The sequence below is a fragment of the Dipodomys merriami genome, unplaced genomic scaffold (assembly GCF_024711535.1).
Source record: "Dipodomys merriami isolate MVZ:Mamm:240054 unplaced genomic scaffold, mDipMer1.0.p SCAF_2332, whole genome shotgun sequence".
Lineage (NCBI taxonomy): Eukaryota > Metazoa > Chordata > Mammalia > Rodentia > Heteromyidae > Dipodomys > Dipodomys merriami.
Window position 1 is genome coordinate 15223 of NW_027203752.1, and position 17869 is coordinate 33091.

The 17869-nt window shown below is 44.1% G+C and overlaps 1 long non-coding RNA gene across 2 annotated transcripts; it reads left to right on the forward strand.

Moving 5' to 3' along the window:
- Positions 1–1439: 1439 nt before the first annotated feature.
- Positions 1440–12103, forward strand: LOC138835367 (uncharacterized). 2 transcript variants are annotated; one of them, XR_011374568.1, is made up of 6 exons: positions 1440–1522; positions 1934–2158; positions 5953–7020; positions 7447–7562; positions 10405–10558; positions 12009–12103. It is a non-coding gene; the product is annotated as an uncharacterized lncRNA (long non-coding RNA). The 2 variants fall into 2 exon arrangements; XR_011374567.1 differs by lacking the exons at positions 1440–1522; positions 1934–2158 and having other exon boundaries at positions 5673–7020.
- The last annotated feature ends 5766 nt before the right edge of the window (positions 12104–17869 follow it).

Below are 17869 nucleotides of genomic sequence, written 5' to 3' on the forward strand. Positions count from 1 at the left end.
TTTCTAACACATTTATAAGATGATTTCTTTGTTGCTTTGTATGTCCCTCCCCCACAGTATAACCCCTGCTTTCACTGTATTTGATGTTGGTATAATTTGTAGAGGTGAAGGGGAAAAACAAATCATTTAACTAGGGATACAGGTGGAACCATTGCAACAATGAGATATACAAGTAGTTGTGTCCAAAACGAACTTGACAACTTTGGTGCCGGGGGGGGGGGTGGGAGGGAGGATGAGCAGGGATGGAGGATGAGAAGGGATGGGAAGGGGAAACAAAGGCTACAATGCTTGATAAGAAATGTACTCATTATCTTGCCCATGTAATTGTAACCACTCTGTACAATATTTTCATAATAAAAAAAAAAACCTGTGAGATATCTTGCCAGTGCTAGGTCATGCCTGCAATCCTAGCTACTCAAGAGACTGAGATTTGAGGATAGCAATTGAAAGAATGTCCAGACATGAAAGTCCATTAGATACTTATCTCCAATAAACCACCAAAAAACTACAAGTGGCACTGTGGCTCAAGTGGTAGTGTGCTAACCCATAGCTGAAGAACTGAGGGACAGCGCCCAGGTCCAGAGTTCAAGCTCCATGACCTATATATATATATATATATATATATATATATATATATATATATACATACATACATATATATGTATGTATGTATGTATACATATATACATATATTTATATGTATGAATAAATGACCTCTCAAGTAGAATAAACTTCAGGTCCATAAAATCGGAGTCTGCTTCTGAGATACTTATATTTCATATATGGTTTTTATTAGAACAGTTATATTAAAATTTGACACAACTGTACTAAAGATATAAAAGCAAATTACTTTTTTTCTGACCTGTGAGGGACAAATAAAGATTGAAAAAAAAACATGAAAAAAAAGTTACAAAGAAGCACAGGAAACCATACAAACTAGGAACAGAAATGAGAATGACAGATCTGGATAAAACTATCATTTAATCCTGGGTGTCTGGTCTCTTCTCATTTAGAAGCTGAGTTGAGTCATTACAAAGTCTCCAATCTCAGGGTAGGTTGTAATTAGATATAGACCATGTTAAGTGAAAAGGGCAGTGTTTTCACTTCTGCCCAAGGATAGGCTCCACTGAGAGATGTCCCCACCGTGGCCATCCTAGAATGCCTAGTCTCCAAGTAGGACAAGGGCCATTGGCCAATGTCCTCGTGGTCCTCACATGGTTGCCATGGTAGCAGTAGAAGCATCTGTGGATGGGCCCAGAATTCCTTGACAATGATCCTCCTGGCCCAAGTGCATAACTGCCGGTGGGTTTGCCCTGGGCTCTGATTGGCCCATTTTCTCACTGATGTCAATGGCCTGACTTCTGATTGGTCCAGTTCCTCCTGATGTCACAGGCCATTGTGAGGTATGCCCAGCAGGATACATAAGAGGCAATTGCCCTCCAACTCTGTCAGTTACAGCACTGGGAGCTTTTCCTTGGTGACCCGCTGGACTAAGTCAGAGCTACTTGGTTGCTTTCTTTGGGTATGGGGGTTGTGTTTGTCTTGTTTGGGTTTGGGGATTTCATTTACTAGTCTGGGGGTTGTATTTACTTGTTAGTTTACCTTTTCGTAAGATTTATTAGTTGGCAACTTCATTGAGATCATCTTAGGTAATAGTTAAGCTTGATCACTTGTCATCTCAGCTGAAAGATGGTAATGTACAACAAAGTCTCCTTTAGCTCTTCCCCCAAGAAGGAGTTGATCACTGTACAACTTGACAGAGATCATCGACTATGGCTGCTATGGCTATGTCAATCTGGCCCATCACCGCCTCACAGACACCACAGTGGTGGTCAAAGTTCTCTGAAAGAAAGAGCTGGAAAGCCATGAGATAGAAAATGAGGTGGCCTTTGTGAAAACTGTACGTCACCCACACATCATCTGATTATTCCAGGTGATGGAGAATGAAGACTGTGTGTACCTTGTCACTGAGCTGGCCACTCGGGGTCATCTCTTGAGGTGGATCAAAAAATCCTCCTCCAGCTACCTTTTAGAGTTTGAAGCCAGGAGGCTATTCAAACAGATCACGAGTGCTGTTGACTACCTTCATGAGAATGGAATTGCACACCTAGACCTGAAGGCCAACAACATCCTATTGGATGCCAATCTCAATGTCAAGGTCAGTGAATTTGGGCTGAGTGACAGGGTGACCTACACAAATGTTCCTACACAAAATGTTCGATGGGTACCAGGTGGACATTTGGGACTTAGGCGTGCTATTGTATGTGATGACAATGAGAAAGTTCCCATTTGAGGGGAGTAATATGGCTGACATAGGGTTACAAGTCCTAGAGGCCAGTACACTGTTCCCCTTCACCTATCTGCAAAGAGACAAGATCTCCTTTCTAAACTGCTGACTGTGGACTTCAATCTGAGGCCTGCTATTGAGGAGATAATGGAACACCCATGGCTGGCTCTAGGTGTGGGATTTGGCCTGCTTCCTGATGAGCCACTGCCTGGCAAGCTGGATCGCATTGTCAGAGTCATGTGTGACATGGGGTACAATGTAGCTGGCATTGAAAAGGCAATCCAGGACAGAGAATTCAATGAAGCCATGGGCACCTACCTGCTCATCCAAGAAAACTTAAAAGAGAATGCCAGAATTGTGGAATCAAAACTGATGCTTTTGGATAGTCCATCTGGCACAACTCCTGAGGACAATCCCACCACAACTCTCCCTCCACAAAGGAGAGCCAGCTTTTTTGCAGGACATAACGCCTTCAGCTTGTCCTCAGAATTTCAGTTACACAATGATGATGATCAGTTACCTCTCAATAAAACCCGAAGTGCCAGTCTGCTTGTCTTTCCTCTCTACTCCCTGCAGAGCTACAGTTCCAGCTTAATGTTGGGCCAGGATTCTTTTAGCTGCTTGACAGAATGGAGCATTCACACTCAGTGGAAAATGCCCTTCCCTCTGGGCAGCCTTAGGGGGAGGCCACAGCCCCCAGGTGGAATATTAGACAGGGCTGGAGGAGGGTGGCTAACAGGATAGTCACCATATTTCGCAGAATCTGCTGCTGTGTGAAGGCCCCAAAGTAATGTCCACAGATTGAAAGTAAAGCTGTCCCAGAGAAAGTGGTGCAGAACTCTGAAACAGCACAATTGAAAACCACCAAACTCAGACTTTCAGGGTGACTCTAACTGGGTTGTGGAAAATCTGAGAGGTGTGGATTTGAAGAGCTGCAGGAGGAGAAGGAGTCATGCAGAAAGTTCACACTGCAGAAGTCTCTGGCCAGCATGGCCAGGTTGTGTGACAAGTGCTAGGGGATTCTCCAGCTGGGATTCCTTCCCAAGAAAGGACACTGCACTGGCTTTCCAATGCTAAAAGATAAGCTGAAAGGTGATCTCAAGCTGCCTGTACTTTCTGAGCTGGCTAATTCCACATCGATCCCTTACTTGAGTATTGTCACTTCATTGAACAACCTTTCACATTTGTCCCTTGAACACTAAAGATGCTTTTGTCCCAAATGCTGCAGCAGGTCATCATCTCACCTTTTATGTATGTTGCTTGTCTGCCTATTTACTTTCTAGTTCATTTATTTAGGTTTAAAGTGAGACCCTTGATGCTATAGGAGCCCATGGATCTGAGGGGCAAGAGGCATCCTGGACTCTGCTTCTCTTTCAGCAGTCTTCAGGTGAAAGGGTACAACTCCTGAGCACACTAGGTACACTGGCTGGGTTGGAACATAAGAGCAAATCTTCACTGGGAATGGAGAGGGACCTGTCTCCATTCACCCCATACACTGTCAGTGGTTTCTGCCCCAACTTTCCTCCTATTCAATGCAGTTTTCTGTGGGTGTGATTTCTATCTAAACCTCATCATTATCCCAACATAATACCATCATCCAAGAATCCCTTATTTCAGACTTGTTTATTTGCTCACAGTCAAAGAGACCCTATTACCTAGACAGGTTGTTTGATTTGCAACTTCTCCCCCTCCCCAGGAGCCCCCATTTTCTTTAAGGGGAACCAGAATGTTGGGTTAGCTGTGTTTCAAATAAGAGAACAGTCTGAACAACCAGAGTTCCTGTTAGACTGGCAAAATATATGAAGTAGAATGATACCCCTTCCTTCAAGGTAGAGGTGAAGAAACCTGTGAAGGAGCAGGATTCCTGAGAAAGTATGGAGATACAGTGGTGCCTGTGGATGGATGCCTGGGTGGGCTTTGCTAGTGGGTGGACCTTGGCTGGGCTGACTGTTTCTGAGCATGAGCAGAAACTCGGTAAGATTGGATGTGGCCCTCGACCACTGCGTTATATGTGTTGGCTCAGCTACCGGGGGGGGGGGGGTTTAACAAGGGAGTGATGGGGAGCAGTTGGGCACACGTGGCCTTTGCTATTTGTGCTCTGAGTCAATAGGCTGAACCTGCAGAGCACACATGACATTTGTGGAAGGAAGTGAGCTGGAGCTCCTGGTAAATCAGATTCAGCTCAGGGCCATTTGGGAAGCAAATCTCCCCTCAAAGAATGAGATGGGATTCTGGTGGGCCAAAAGGAGGGGCCAAAGGACAGCCCAAGGAGGGCCAAAAGAGGGTAAAGGATGGGCACCTTATTGAAAGACAGGACTGACACTGATGCTGTATTACAACTCAGAGGAGGATGGCCAGGAAAGGAACTGAGGAATCCTGAACTCCACATGGACCAGTGTTTAGTGAAGAGGGTGGGTGGGGAGGGAAGTACTGTGAATTTCCTTGATTTCTCAATGCTTTTTCTTTTCTCTCCATGTTTGTTTGTTGTGTGTTTGTGTCTGTGCACCTGTACTGGCTCTGGGACTTGAACTCAGTGCTTTTCTCTCTGTCTCCTTTACTCTCTCTCCTTATCTTCCCCTTCTCAGCTCTCCACCCCATTCCATCTACCTTCCCTACTTTTCTTTCTCCCTCTTACATTCCTCGTATTCTTCCCCTTTCATTCTTCTCTCTCCTCTTCTCTTCCTATTTCCTCCTCCTGAAATCTTCCTGTTCCATTCGGTCTCCCTCTCTTCCTGCTCTTGAATCAGTCTCTGACAATGTTTGTTTCTCTGTCTCTCCTCTCTCTGTCTCTCTCTTTCTCTCTTTCAGTTTGTATGGTCATAGCTGGTTCTCTACCACTTGAGTCATACCTCCCGGCTTTCATTTCTCTAGTTAATTGAAGATGGAATTTCCTAGAATTGCTGTATCTGTAATCTTACAGGTGAACTTGTGGGATAGCTAGGATTACAGGCAAAAGCCTCCAGCATCAGGCAAACACATTAGACTTTGTTAGTTTGGTGTAGCAGAGGTTGTTTTCTCAGTTATTATGAAAGGGATTTGTGTACTTATGTAAGGGACAGCTGTGTGAGGGACACCTTACAAATGGTTGTGGAAGGAAGGGGGTGGTGGCATAGTGTGCAAATGGACAGGGAGGAAGGGACATGTGCACTGCACAAAGGGTCAGCGCTGAATGTTCTATTTTGGTAGAGATTCTGGGAGTCTCCTGAGAGGCCCCCAGCTGACACCCGCTTCCCCAGAGCACAAGGTTGTGGGCATGATGCTTCCTTTCCCCTGGCAGTTCCAAGGGGAAGTGTCTAGGCCTCATGGAAGAGTAGACCCTAATTTTTCTGCTGAGGAAACTGGCATGCTGGGGGAGCTGATGTTCAAATATTCAACTATTCTTTTTTTGTGGGGGGGGTCCGGTCGTGGGGCCTGAACTCAGGCCTAGGCACTTTCTCTCAGCTCTTCAGCTCAAGGCTAGTGCTCCACCACTTGAGCCACAGCACCACTTCCGGCTTTTTTCTTTTTGCTGAGGAATCGAACCCAGGGCCTCATGCATGCAAGGCAAGCGTTCTACCACTGAGCCACCTTCCCAGCACAAATATTCAACTATTCTAAATGTCACATCTCCATTTTAGGAATCACAAAGTGAATGAATTAAAATAAATTCCCTTCCTTTCACCTAGAGGTGGTGAAGGAACAGGAGACCTGAGAAAGCATGCCTATATAATGGTGCCTGTTGATGGACCCTGTCTGAGCTGACTGCCTTCCCACATGAACAGAAATCCGGTGAGAGTGGATGTGAGCCTTCATCACTGTGATGTTTGTTTTGGTTCAGCCAGGGCACTATATTTGCACAGAGAGTCAGTGCTGAGGGCCCATGCTGCCCTTGGGTGACAATGTGGGATGGGGAGGACTTGGGCACAGCAGGCCTTTGCTATGAGGGGACTGGACTCAGAGGGCTGAGCCTGCACTGCATAATGATGAGATTTGCAGAAGGAAGGCTGTGGCTCCTTGTAGACCAGTGGTGCCGCTCAGGGGTATTTAGGGAACAGAACTCTTCTCAAAGAATGAGATGGGTTTCTGGTGAGAGAAGCAGTGAGGCCAGAGTGGTCATATAGCAGGCATCTTGGTGATAGACAGTGTTGACATTGATGCTGAAGGAGAGCTGAGAGGAGGAAGCTAAGGACTCTTGTACTCTGGATGGAACCATCTTCAGTGAAGAGGAGGGTGGGCAGGGAAGTAATGTTGATTTCCATCTTGTCTCAGTCCTTTTGTTTTATTTACTTTCTTTTTGTTTGTTGTATGCATGTGTTTGTGAGTGTGTGCTGGTACTGGCACTTGAACTCAGTGATTTTCTCTTTCTCTGTCTCCTTTGCTGTCTCTTTTTTCTTTCCATTGCCTGTCTCTCTCCCCTTTTCCAGCTAACTTCCCTCCAGGTCATTCATCTTCTCCTCTTCTTCCCATTTCCCTCTTCTCTTGTTCTGTTTCCTCTCTCTTCCTCTGCCTCAAATCTTTTTCTCTCCTACCCCTCTATATCTTTCTCTTTGAGTTTGCATGTTCATAGCTGGTGCTCTACCACTTGAGTCACTTGAGTCCAAGCCAACATTTTTCTTCTTAATTGAAAATGGAGTATGCCCAGGATGGCTTTAACTGTGATCTTCTGAGCATCAGCTTCTGGGAGAACTATGATTACAGGCATGATCCACCATCAGCAGCAATGCTTCTGACCTCGTTAACCTGGTGTTGCACAGGTTTGTTTCTCTGATTGAGAAAAGGGATTTAGGTACTTATCTGAGGGCTGTCCATCAAGGTGTAAGAGACAGCTTGAAAATGGTAGGGGAAGGAAAGGGTTGATGGATTTTGGGGCAGAATGGACAGGGAGAAAAAAACGTGCATGGTGCAAGTATGTCAGCACAGAGAGAAGTCAGAGGTTTTGTAGAGAACCTATGCATCCGCAGAGTCCTCCCACTGACACCCCCTTCTCCAGAACACCAGGCTTTGATCAGTTCTTATTTGAGGTCTTTAGGCCTCATGGAAGAATACCAGAGCCCAATTTTTTTCCTTAGCGAATCATCTTGCTAGGAGAACAGAGTTTCAAGTCTGAGAACATTCTGAACATCCAGAGCCCATTCTGAATGACAAAAATGTATGAATTAAATACTTTTCCTCCTTGTCAGCAAGAGGTGGAGAAACCTGTGAATGAGCAAGAGACCTAAGGAAGTATGAAGATATAGTGGTGCCTGTGGATGGACCCTGCCTGAGATGACTGCATCTGGACGTGAGGGAAAATTCGGTAAGATTGGATATGTCCTTCCAGCACTGGGTTATTTGTATTGGTTTAGCCAGGGCCATGAGATTTCCACAGAGAAGGTTTGGTGCAAGCTCCTGCTGTCTGCCCTTGGGTGACAAGTGTGTGATAGAGAGGATTTGGGCACACCTGGCTTTTGCTATGTGTGCACTGATGTGAGGAGGCTGAGCCTGTAGAGAAAACTGATGAGATTTTCAGCAGGAGGTGGACGGGAGCTCCTGTTGGATCAGTGGTCCAGCTCAGGGCTATTCGAGTGCATATCTCCCCTGAAATAGCAAAATGGGATTCTGGTGAGAGACCAAATAAGGGCTCCATGAGGGAAAAGATGCGTACAGGGTAAATGACTGGGTGGACACTAAATGTAAAGGAGAAGTGACAGGAGGCAGGTTAAGAAGGGAGCTGAGGAATCCTGAATTCCACATGGGCCGTTCTTCAGTGAAGAAGGTGGGTGGGAAGGAATTACTGTTGATTTGTAAGATGGCTTTAATTTTTTCCTTTTGTATGTTTGTTGTGTGTATGTGTTTGTGAGTGTGTGCTGCTACATCTCAGTGCTTTTATTCTTATGCTGTTTCCTTTCCCTTCTCTGTCCTCTCTCCACTTTTCTCACCTTCCCCCTGCCTTGCCCCGCCATCTCCCTTCCCTTGTTTTCATTCCTCCCATACCTACTCCTATTCTACTTCTCCTGTCCCTCTACTTGTTCTCCTACCCTCTACCATTTCCTCTCCCTCTCTTCCTGCTCTTAAATCTGTCTCACTCTCTTTCCCTCCCCCTCCCTCACTCCTTCTCTCTCTACACATCTCTCCCTCTTTCCCTTTCTCCTTCTCTGTCTTTCTCTTTCTTCTCTCAGTTTTCATGGATATGTCTGGTTCTCTTCTGTTTGAGTCACGCTTCCAGGCTTGCATTTCTCTAGTTACTTGAAGATGGTATCTTCCCAGCCTTGCTGTAAATGCAGTCTTCAAGTTGTCAACTTGGGAGATAGGTAGGATTACAGACAAGAGCCTACAGCATCAGGGAATGCAATTGACTTTGTTAATCTGGTGTGGCAAAGGTTGGTTTCTCTATTTTGAAAGGGTATTTGTGTATTTATGTGAGGGACAACTGTGTATGGTTCACCTTACAAATGGTTGTGGAAGGAAGGCAGTGATGGGTTGGTGTAAATGGACAGGGAAGGATGACTTTTTTGGAATCACAAAGTGATTAAAACATACTCCCCTCTTTTCAGCTAGAGGTGATCAAGGAACAGGAGACCTGAGGAATTATAGAGATAAACTGGGGCCTATGGAAGGACATAGCCTGGATGGACTTTGGTTGTGGATGGACCACACCCATGGATGGACCCTGCATGGGATGACTGCCTTCCCACAAGAAAAAAAATTGTTAAGATTGAATATGAGCCTTCACACTACAATATTTGTATTGGTTCACCTAGGGCATTTAGAATTGCACACAGAGGCAGTGCTGAGGACTGATGTTGCCTTTGGGTAACAAGTGTTTGATGGGGAGGAGTTGGGAAAATCTGGCCTTTTCTATGTGTACAATAGGTCAGGAGGCTGAACCTGCAGAGGAGACTAATGAGTTTAGCAGCAAGAGGAGGGCTGGGGCTCCTGGTGGATCAGTGGTACTGCTCAGGGCTCTTTGGGGAGAGCAGATCTCCCATGAAAGAACAAAATGGGATTCTGGTGAAAAATTCAATGAGTGCCACAAGAGGGAAAAGATGGGTACATGAGAAATGACAGGGTGGACACTAAATGTAAAGGAGAAATGACAGGAGCTGAGGAATCCTGAATTCCACATGGACCATTCTTCAGTGAAGAAGTGGGGTGGGAGAGAATTACCATTGATTTCCATGATTTCTCAATCCATTTTCTTTTATTTTTTCAGTTTTGTTTGTTGTGTATATGTGTTTGTGAGTGTGTGCTGGTACATCCATGCTTTTTTCTTATGCTCTGTTTCCTTTCCTTCTCTGTACTCTCTCCACTTTTCTCACCTTCCCCCTTCTGCCCTCTCTCTTAACCTTGTTTTTATGCCCCCCATAACTACTCCTACTCTATTTCCCCTGTCCCTCTTCTTATTCTTCTCATGCCCTCATTCTCATTCCCTCTTCTCATGCCCTCTTCTCATTCCCTCACCTTCTCTTCCTGCTCTCTGGTGTTCCTTATCTCTCCCCTTCTCCCTCTCTGTCTTTCTCCCTTTTTTTCTTTCTCTTTCAGTTTTCATGGTCATGTCTGATTCACTGCTTGAGTCACACTTCCAGGTTTGCATTTCTCTACTTAATTTTCCCAGACTTGCTGTAAATGCAGTCTTCTAGGTGGCAATTTGTGGGATAGGTAAGATCACAGGCAAGAGCCTACAGCATCAGAGAATGCATTGGGCTTTGTTAGTCTGGTACGGCAAAGGTTTCGTTCTCTCATATGAAAGGGATTTGTGTACTTTTCTGAGGAACCACTGTGTGAGGGTTACCTTACAAATCGTTTTGGGAGGAAGAGGATGGTGGGTTGGTGTAAATGGACAAGGAAGGTTAACTTGTGCACTGTACAAGTGCATTGAAAGGTGTTAGAGTCTTAGTAGAGATTCTATGAGTCCCCAGAGAGGCCCACAGATGACTCCCCATTTCCCAAAACAGCAGGCTTTGGGCATGGTTCTTCCTTTCCCCTGGCAGTTCCCAGTTAAAGACTAAGCCACATAGAGGAATTCAGAGCCCAGTTCTTCCCCTTACAGAACCAAAGATCTAACTTAGCCAAGTTTTAATATTTGAACATTCTGAAATCAAGAGTTCAATTTTGGAATGACCGAGTGTTTGAATTAAAATACATTCCCTTCCTTTCAGGTAGAGGTGGTCAAGGAACAGTTCAACTGAGGAAGCATGGTGATCTACTGTGCATGTGGATGGATGGGGCTGGATGGACTGGGGTTGTGGATAGATCACACCTGTGGATGGACCCTGCGTAGGATGGCTGGCTTCCCACAAGAACAGAAATTCAGTAAGATTGAATATGAGCCTTCACTACTAGGATATTTGTATTAGGTCAGCCAGGGCATTAGATTTGCACACAGAGGCAGTGCTGAGGAGTGATGCTGCCTTTGGGTGACAAGTGTGTGATGGGGAGGGGTTGGACACACTTGGTGTTTTATATGTGTACACTGGGTCAGGAGGCTGAGACTGCAGAGCAGACTGATGAGATTAACATCAAGAAGGAGGGTTGGGGTTCCTGGTGGATCAGTGGAAATGCTCAGGGGTATTTGTGGAACAGAACTCTTCGAAAAGAATGAGATGGGTTTCTGGTGAGAGAAAAAATAAGGGCCAAAATAGGCCAAATAATGGGTACCTGGTGCAAGACAGGGTTGATACTGATGCTGCAGGAGAGCTGAGAGCAGGAATGTAAGGAATCCAGAACTCCTCACCAATCAGTTTTCAGTGAAGGGTGGGTGGGGAGGGAAGTACTGTTATGTCCATTATTTTTCCATACTTTTTATTGTCTTTCTTTTAGTTTATCATGTGTATGCATTTGGGAGTGTGCTGGAAGTAAGGCTTGAAGTTTGTTCTTTTCTCTTTCTGTCTCCTTTCCCTCTGTGTCCTTTCCTTGCAGCCTCCTTCTACTGTCTGTCATCTCTCTTATGCCCACATTCCTTGACTTCCCCTACTCTCCTCCTTCTAATCATTTTTTCTCCATTTTCCATTCCTTCTAACGAGCTCCTTTCTCCTGAATCTGTTTCTCTGTCTTTATGTATGTGTGTATGTATGTATTTTTCTCTGTTATTCTCTCTGTTCATTTGAGTTCTCTTTCTCCATCCCTCTCTCTCCCTCCCTCAGTTTCTCTCTCTTGGCCATGGGCATGTTTCTCTCTAGTATTCTCCCAGTGGAGTCACACCTCTAGGTCTGATATTTCTACTGCGTTGGACATGGAGTCTGCCCAAGCTGGCTTTATCTGAAATCTTCTCAGTGTCAGCATGTGAAATAATTAGGGTTACACACATGAGCCTTCAGCCTTCAGTTGGTTTCTTTGTTTTTACAAAGGAATTTGTGTACTTGTGTGAGGGACAACTTACAAATGTTTGGGGAAGGAAAGGGTGTTGGTTTGGGCTGCAAGTGGAGAATGGACAGGTAGAGAATTACATTTTCACAGTGCTAGGGGGTCAGCCCTGAGAGGTGTCTGATCTTAGTAGAGATCCTGTGAGTCCCCAGAGAGGCCCTCAGCTGACACCCCCTTCCCAGAGCACCAGGCTTTGGGCATGGTGCTTCCTTTCCCCTGGCAGTTCCCAGGGGAAGCCTATAGGTCTCATGGAAGACTAGTAGGGCATGATTTTTGTCCTCATGGAACCACAGTGGGGAGAAAACTGAGTTTCAAATATTAGAACACTCTAAACTTGCAAAGGTGATGTCTGACATTACAAAGTATACAAAATAAAACATTTTTTCTTCCATTCAACTAGAGGAGAGAAGCCTTGGAAGGAAGCAAGACACCTGAGAAACCATGGAGTTACAATGGTACCTGTGGATGGACCCTTCCTAGGACATAGAGAAATTTGGTAAGACTGAATATGACCCTTTGCCCCAGGATTATTTTGCTGATTCATCCACAGGCATCAGACTTTCCACACAGAGGTACTGCTGAGGGCTGATGCTACCCTTGGGAGACAAGGGTGTGATGGGGAGGAGTTGGGCACACCTGGTCTTTGCTATGTGTGCACTGGGGTCAGGAGGCTGAGCTAGCAAAGCCAACTGAGGAGGAATTCACGAGGAGATGGGCTACAGCTCTCGTCAAATCAATGGCCCAGCTCAGGGGTATTTGAGGAGAAGAGCTCAGATCAAAGAATGAGATGGGTTTCTGGTGAGGGAAGCAATGTAGGCCACATTGGGCAAAGGATGGGCAGCTTGCTGATAGACAGAGATGGCAGTGATACAGAAGGAGAGATTTGCGGAGGAAGCTAAGGAATCCCGAAGTCCTTAAGGAGCAGTGTTCAGTGAAGAGGCTGGGTGGGGATGGAAATATTGTTGATTTTCATAATGTCTCAGTGTTCTTTCTTTTCCTTTTTCCTTTTTGTGTGTTTTTCTGAGTATGTGCTGGTACTGGGCTGGCTATCAGTGCTTTTTTTCTCGTCTTTCTGTTCCTTCTCCTTCTCTTTCATCTCTTCCCTTTTCCCATTGTTTCTTGCTTTACCATCTCTCTTCCATCCTCTTCTTCCACCACATACCATCTCCTACTGCACTTCCCCTTCCCTTCTTCCCCTCACCTCCTGCTTCCATTTCCTCTCCCTCTCCATCTGGTCTTGAGTCAGTCTCTAACCCTGTCATTTTCTCTGTCTCTCCTCTTTGTCACTCTATTATTCTCCTTTTTGTGCTTTATTTATTTGATTATTTATTTGATTAGTATTTATTTTTGGTCATGGGGCTTGATGTCTGGGTCTGAGCACTGTCCCTGAGCTCTTCAGCTCAAGGTAAATGGGTCTACAACTTGAGCCATAGCACCGCTCTGGATTTCTGGTGGTTAATTAGAGATAAGTATCTCATGGACTTTCCTGCCAGGGCTGGCTTTAAACCTTGATCCTCAGATCTCAGCCTCCTGAGTAGGTAGGATTATAGGTGTGAGTCACCTGCACCTGGTGAGTCACCATGAACATGATGTACAGAGGGGTTATATAAAAGAGTGCATTTCTCTCTGGGTGCTGGTGCATCCTAGTTACTCAGCCTTAGGATCATAATTCCAAGCCAGCCCAGGCACAAAAGTCCTTATAAGACTCTTATCTCCAATATCCACTCAAAAATTTAAAGGAATCATGGCTCAAGTAGTAGAACAGTAGCCTTGAGCCATAGAGGATCAGGGACAGTGGCCAAGCCCTGAGTTCAAGCCCCACAACTGACAAAAAAAAGAGTGTATTTGTTTTTAAAGATTGTTATCCCTTCCCTCGCTCTGTCATTGCCACTCAAAAGTTGTATTGTTCATTTTCACCATAGGGTCTAGTAAGTAGTGCTGATCTAATCCATTATTCTGATTTATACCCCTTCCTCTTCACCCTATCACTTTCCCTCTCCCTGTTCCACGCTCCCATGCTTCTTTTTACTTTCATGATCTTTTTAAACTGTCCTTTGTTTTCTTTTTTTCTAATTTATATAGTGAGAGAGTATTTGCTTTTGTGAGACTAGATTATTTCATTTAACAAGATAACCTTTCATTCGATCTATTTTCTAGCAAAGGAAGAGAATTCTACTCTGTTTATGGCTAAGTAATACTCTGTTGCCTATATAATATTTGATATAATGTCTATAAGTATGTTATACTAATGTATTTAGTATATTTCTTTAAGGGGGGATCTGGTCGTGGGGCCTGACTCTGGGCCTGGGCGCTGTCCCTCAGCTTTTCAGCTCAAAGCTAGCACTCTACCACTTGAGCCACAGCTCTACTTCCGGCTTTTTTCTTTTTGCTTATCGGGTACTGAGGAATCGAATCTAGGGCCTCATGCATGCAAGGCAAGCGCTCTACCACTGAGCCACTATCCCAGCCCCTGTATTTAATATCTTTATGTTTATTTATCCTTGTGATGATGGTCATTGAGGCTATATTCATGATTTGATTGTTGTGTACAATGCTAATATAGTTGTGAGTACAAAAATAGCTCTGTGGTAAGTTCTTATTAGTATGTAGCCATCGTATGGCTGTATTGTATGGAAAATTTCATTTCATGAGGCATTTCCCTGCTGATTTCCATTGTCATGAACAAATACATTCCTACCAGTATCCTGGCTACATTTATTATCTCTTTTCTGGAGATAGAATGTCTATACTCATATATTCCTTCATGCAATATTTTTCTGTTGTTGTACAAAATTATGTGGTTTATTATGACACTTCTACACACACACACACACACACACACACACACACACACACACACACACACACAGAACATTTTGATCCTATTGTCCCCTCATCACCTTCCCTTGTCTCCACTTCATACTTATCTGATTCTTCCTCCACAAAATGGTCTCTCAATTAGGTTCCTATCTTTTCATTGAACTTATCAATCTAGATTCTACATAGGAGAAAAATATGTGATATTTTCTGTCTGCCTTACTTTAACATGATGATAGCCAGTTTAATTCATTTTCCTGCATATGTCATATAATTTCATACATATTTATGGCTGAAGTAATACTCCATTGTATTAGCATGCACCTTTTTTTATCCATTCATCTGTTGATGGGCACTTAGGCTGACGTACAACAACTCTTCACAAAGGGACAAAGGCCAAGCACACCTTTTGGTGGGGAGATGCAAAATCCACTCTTGAAGATAAGTGGGCTTTTGGGTTTTTTCCTTGTTGTTAGTATTGGGGCTTGAAGTCAGAGCACCTTGTGTGTTTTGTTGTTGTTGTTATTGTTAGTACTAGGGCTTGAACTCAGAGCTTGGTGCTCTTTCTTACCCTATACCCACTCAATACTGGTGCTCTATCACTGCAGCCACACCTCTATTTCTAGCTTTCTACTGATTGATAAGAATTAATACATCCCTTTGATTTGTCGACGTAGGCAGGCTTTGAACCTCAATCTTCAGATCTCAGTCTCCTGAGTACCTAGATTATAGGTGTGAGCAACCAGTATCAGGCTCACGAGAATGTGTGTTTATGGGTTTATTTATTTTTATGTAGTTGTGTAAAGGAGTTTCAATTCCACAAGGTAGATTATGAATGTAATGCATCATGATCAAAGTCACCTTTCCATCCTTCTATGCTGTCTTTCCCCATGATGTGAGTTTTGTGATCAGATAATATCCTTTTACTTTTCAGCAAAAGGCTTTTAGGGAGGATGGCTTATGCCCTGTCTTTTGACAATGCTTATTCCTTGATTCCTTGTCTTTTGTACTGTCCTTTTATAAACAGAAGAATTAGGTTGTCTCTCGCTATCCTCTGAAATTTGTCACAAGTATTGAAATTCTCTGGTTTACAGAGAATTCACCCACTTTGTCCCTTTACCCACTTTGTCTCTCAGTCTTGTAAGTTCATGGTACCCCAAATAGTTCATCCAGCTTCCCTGAACTTCAGACCTATAGAACTAAAGTTCTTTTTTAGGCCTGTGATCGAAATAATTTCTCACATTTTCTTAAAAGAAATGTTCTCATTTCCTGCCTTATGAAATGATAATCCCTCTGTACAACACTTTAAAATTCAATGTGTGACACACACACACACACACACACACACACACACACACACACACATTCCTGAGAGAAAATAATATTTCTGGTGCCACCATAGGCCTGTAAGTATACCTGTTGGTAAAAGAGAAAATACTAGGTTACTAGGACTACCCTTGGTACAAGAATCCACTTCTGCACTAATTCTCCTCACTTGGAAACTCCTCACTTGGCCACTGCATAGGTTAAAGGATCTGGCCTTCACTATGATATGTATGGGATTATCTCTGGTTTCTGTTTTAACCTCACAAGAATTTGGCAGTAGTCACAACTTGCAGAGTGCTGAATTTGAGGAACAGAAATGTGAAACCAAACTTTAAGCTTCTCTTTCCATCAGCAGAGCCATTTCCAGGAATCAAAATGTCTGGAAGGCACATTGGCAAAGTTTGCCTGTGCATTTGTGATTGGTGAGAAGACGAGATGGCAACCCAGGTAGGGGTGCATCTTCTCAGTGACTAAAGAAGTCGCTTCAACTAGAGCATGGCTTTAGGCAGACCCCGTACTTTATACCCACGATTCATGTCTTGCCCACCTCTCAGCAGCTCCCTTCTTCTGTTCATCCTGAGCTGTCCCACACATTGCCCCATACAGAGACTTAGTGTCTCCCCCTCCCACCCCTTCTAACCACAATCCTCAGATTTCAGGCCCCTGTGTAGTGTCTGGCCTCATATAAGATATATCTCCTATTAAACACCAAGAAATGAAAAAAAGCCAAAAGCTGATTTGTGGAGCCTAGCCTTGAGCAAAATATCTCAGGGATATTAACTGGGCCCTGAATTCAAGCCCTATGACCAGCACCAAACAACAAAAAAAGCTCAAGTGGTTGAGCTGTGGCTCAACGTGTGAAGCCCGCTTGCCTGTTTAAAAACAAGAACCCTCAAGGAGAGACACTAGGACTTTAAGAATGAGATATGAATCCTGCACTGAAAAAATGAAACAAACAAAAGACCCAGAATAAATGAAAATGCAGGCAAGAAAAAGAGCCAATTAAAGGTTTTGAAACTAGCACCAGCATGAAAGTCCATGAGACTTGTTTGAATGTGTGCCAGTCATGCACTTGAACTGGAGTGTTTTGCTCCTGGCTAGGAGTCTACTACTCCTAGTAGTTAATTGGAGATGAGTCTTATGGACTTGCCTGCCCGAGCTGGCCTCGAACAGCAATCCTCAGGCTTCAAGCTTCTGTGTAGTGCCTTTGGCTTCCCATAGGACTCTTATCTCTTCTTAAGGACCAGAAAATAGACAAACAGAAAAAGTCATGGGGGGAAATGTCAAATTGTAGGAGCTGCAAACCTTGAGGAAGAAAAACAACTAAACTGTTAAGAAGTGAAGGAGAAAGGATGGAAATAGACCAGACTCAATCTTCCACGGGCAATGACTATTAATTGAGATAGAGCAGCGAGGAACAGCCTTCCCACAGGCTTGGAGACTGTGTGTCAGAGCTGGGACAGGAGCTAGGTTTTATGAAGTCTGAGCAAGGAGGCAGCTAATGAAATAGCCACTAGGTCAAAGGCGGGGTGGGTAGGCCCACAGTGGTGGAATGCTCACAGCTGGGCTTAGAGTGATTGTCCTGCTGGAGTCAGGCAGTCGGCACTTATCTTTGGTGGGTTGCTGGTATCTGTATGCACCTGGGAAAATAGGGGGGGAATCAATCCTTCATATTCCATCTTTGGATACATAAAAAGAATTGTGCTGAGAAGGGAGCAACATGTTATAGCAAGAACAAAGCAGAGTCTTATCACAAACAAAAATAGTGGGCAGGAAGTGAGTTCAAGCCCTGGGGCCAGCACCATAAAAATAAAAAAGGCAGAATTTCACCTGTGGCTAAAGCTGTAAATCCAGTAACCTTGAGGGGTAAAAAATTAGTACAAATTGCAGGCCATGATTCCAAACCCTAGCACTAGCTCCTAAAATTTTAACATTTTTAAAAAGTCAAAATTTCTGCTTTGGCTTAAATTGTAGATTCTGCTATTCTTGAATTTAAAAAAAAAACTTAAAAATGAATAGGATGGTCAGGCCCTCACTTCAAGCCCTGCAAGTGACAAAGTGGCAGAGCAGAAGTCACTCCATCTGAGCATGAGTAATGAGCTCCCTCCTTAAGACAAG